This window comes from Bufo gargarizans, chromosome 1, assembly GCF_014858855.1.
Source record: "Bufo gargarizans isolate SCDJY-AF-19 chromosome 1, ASM1485885v1, whole genome shotgun sequence".
Lineage (NCBI taxonomy): Eukaryota > Metazoa > Chordata > Amphibia > Anura > Bufonidae > Bufo > Bufo gargarizans.
Genome location: NC_058080.1, coordinates 717,645,764 through 717,649,621, shown reverse-complemented (window position 1 = coordinate 717,649,621; position 3,858 = coordinate 717,645,764).

Sequence of the window (3,858 nt, the reverse complement as noted above, 5' to 3'; positions counted from 1 at the left end):
TTAATTCAATAGCTGAAAACCTGACAATGACGACTGCAGAACAAACCGCGACGTACAGAAGAGCCTGATATACATGGCCGAGAAATGTCGCCGATCATATACGATTTGTCAGGGGAAATGTTTTCTCCAGTGGTAGGGGATCTGTGTACGGCAGCTTGATGGTAGCCTGGCAGCACAGAGTATTACACGGGTGTATTTGTTCACAATGAGCCACCTCGGCGCTGTGCACTTGGTAGCAGGCTGGTTGGTTTAGGCTACATTGACACGACCATAGTGTTTTGCAGAACTGCAAAACATGCATACCGTCCTGTGAGTGTTCCGCAATTTGCAGACCGCACATGGCTGCCACTATCGTAGAAAATGCCTATTCTTGTCTGCAATTGTGGAAAAGAATAGGACAAGTGCTACCTTTTTTGCGGGCCACGGAATGGAACACGACACCGTTTGCTGTCTGCATCTTTTGTGGCCTTCATTGATATGAATGGGTCCACTTCAGATTCCAAAGTACGATTGTGTGCATAGGGCCTTATGGCTCATGCCATTCACATCCACTGCCAGCTAACTACATGCAGGATTCTGCAGCATCTCCCAGCTTACACTAGTGCTGTATGTCCCATATATTGGGGCATTATACTGTGTTGGGGGCAAATAAGAGTGGGCTTTGGTACGGCTGGAATCTCAGTACCAAAACCCACTTCAGATTCCTATTTTAAATTGTTTTTAAATACGCAGATATGAATACAGTAGCAATTCACCGAAGTCTTACGCAACTTCGGGTGAGAGGAGGTTTGGCTCCACGGAGCCAATACATTTTAATAATGTACGGAAACAGCATTAAGATCGAAGCTTTCTAGTTTCGAAGTCTACTAGTGACCGCTGGGAGTGTTATCATTAGCCCCTTCACTGTCCTAGATCACCAGAGCTGCCATTATTAAACCTTCAATGCTCCAGCATGCCAGGGATGTTATTACTGTGTAGTAGAAAATTGCAGCACACAGTATTTTTCTTTGCCGTTTAGGTTATGTTTTAATCGTATATCATCATATGATCATCATGATATAACAGGATATATTAGGCAGTCATATACAAATCAATGTGGCGACCGGACGTTTCGGCCTGTCAGGGCCTTCTTCAGCGGTCTATAATCTGTGGTTGGCCTCCTGTAATGGGTGGAGCAGCAATACGGTGTGCGGTACTCCAAATTTACCAGAGGGATGTTATTATTAACCCCTTAAATACGCTAGACCACCAGGGTTGAGATTAACAACTCTTGACTACCCTAGCCCACCTGGGATGTTATTATTAACTCTAGGGATGAGTTTCAGATTTTGAAGTTCGGGTTGTGGTATAATCTGAATTGCATTATGGATTCCATTACCACGGACCATAACGTAATTCTATGACGGAATGCATAACGGAATACCTTTAAGCGCATTCGGTTATTCATTCCGTCATAATAGAAGTCTATGGCCTGCATAACGGATCTGGTTTCCGTTATGCTGGACGGATCCGTTATGCAGGCTATAGACTTCTACGAGGACGGAATGCCTCTAAAGGCATTTTTTTATGCATTCCGTCATTGAATTGCGTTATGGTCCATGGTAACAGAATCCGTAACGCAGTTCAGATTATACCACAACCCGAATTTCAAAATATGAATTTCGCTCATCCCTAATGAACTCCTTTAATGCTGTAGTCCACCAGAGTTATTATTAACCCTTGACTGGTAGTTTACCCCCTACCCTGCCATATATCATAAGACGATACCATAGGGGCCCTTGTATGTCTGGCCACCCCTAATATGGAGTTATGTACAGTAGGGATAAGTTTGTCGGAACTCCAAAAGTAAAAACAAAAAAAAAATGAAGGCCTTGTCCCTATGCAGACTTGGAGGCCAGATTCCCTTTCGCACATTTGCAGTGCGGGCTCGGGTCATGGCCGTAATAAGATCTCTGCAGAGCAGATTATTGGGTAATTTGGGTATGTGGCAGCGAGCTAGACTGGCAAGCGTCCAGAAGTATTGTGTACGCGTTACCTAGTAGCAGCTGTACAGACACCGCAGGCATTATCTCACAAAGGCTACTGAACTGCATCCAGACCCTTGGAGACCTGACTTGGGGGGCGAGAATAATCAAGTACATTACAAGGAGATTAATTAGTTTAATAAGAAAGGATGAAAATATTTGTCCAACTTCACAGTCTCGGGCCCCTCAGCAAATAGAGCCTATTGTTTCCCTGTGATTTCTGCACATTCACTTGTATAAGGGCAACTTCAAAGACCCCCCCGTGGGGGGCTTAAATTAGAATTGACTTGGATCTCTTAAGATGTAGGAATTAACTCTCTGTGTTTTGGGGTCTCTTGAAGGTAAGGAAAGCTTGATAGAAAGTTCTGCAACTCCCTCATGTACTTTGGGGGAGATCTATCAAAACTGGTGTAGAGGAAAACTGGCTTGTCCCTAGCAACCAATCAGCTTCCACCTTTCATTTTCCAAAGGAGCGCTGCAAAATGAAAGGTGGAATGTGATTGGTTGCTATGAGCAACTAATGCCAGTTTTCCTTTACACCAGTTTGATAAATCTCTCCCTTGGTGTAAAGGGAAACTGGCTTAGTTGGCCATAGCAACCGATCACATTCCACCTTTCATTTTTCAGAGCTCCTTTGGAAAATGAAAGGTGGAATCTGATTGCTTCACCAAGGGAGAGCTTTATCAAACTGGTGTAAAGGGAAACTGTCTTAGATGCTCATAGCAACCAATCAGATTCCACTTTTCATTTTGCAGCGCTCCTTTGGAAAATGAAAGGTGGAAGATGATTGGTTGCTTGGGAGAACTGACTAGTTTCGATACATCTCCCCAAAGTTTGTATTTTCATTTCAAGAGCTCTGCTTGCTTGCAGTGAATGGATCAGAGAATCCATCTTGACATACAGCAGTCCTGCTCACAGCTGTGAGTTTGTTTCCACATATCAGAGAGGTTCTAATACCTGGACTCCACCATAATCGTCCATATTGTGAAAAGACAGGCCTCCATATGAAGAAAAGTTTGTTTTAAAGGTGTGATCACCTGGCCGCGTGTTTGGTTTTCAAAGCCATATTTTTGGGTTAAAAATGTAAAAAGTAAAGCCTAAAAAAAAAAGCAAAAACAATGTGAGGAGGCAAAGTAAAATAATAATAATAAAAAATTGAATATACCAGAAATGCCCGATATATGTGGTTCTTACACAAGGGTGCTAAGCTATTTTCGGATCTGCCATAGACGAAAGCGGGGCCCACGACATTTTAGGCCTATCCTGTGAATATGCAATAAATGTCTGAGATGGGAAAAGCCCTTTAAGGCCAAGAGGGGCAGCCACCATTTTCAGTCTGGGTCCTCCTCTCATAGATCCTTGTGACGGGGGTGTTGCTACGACAACCAGTCAGCGTCTGGGAGCAGTTGTCACCATTAGTAAATTAAATAGTTGTCACTGTTGACCCAGTTGCTAAGGCAAAGAGACGGAGCTGCCAAATCCTGTCCAGTTTGGCCCCCATCCAAATAGCCTCAGATCTCGGTTATATTAAAGGAACATTGATGCCTTAAAGGGGTTGTGTCACGAACAACATTCTTAAGACCAGCAGCTGGATCTGAATATGTTTTTAATTGCATGTAATTAAAATTTTAGCATAGCAAGTGAGTTATTCAATGAAATGTTTCTGTATAGCGCCACCTGCTCTATCTTCTTTTCTTTATTTTATGTCCGTCTCACTAAGCTGGTCGCACACGCTCAGTTTAAATCTTCAACTGCCGCCAGCCATACGTTATTTTAGAAGCTGTGGCAGCATGCTCAGTTGCATCCTTCCAACTGATTTATGAGCTGTGATAGG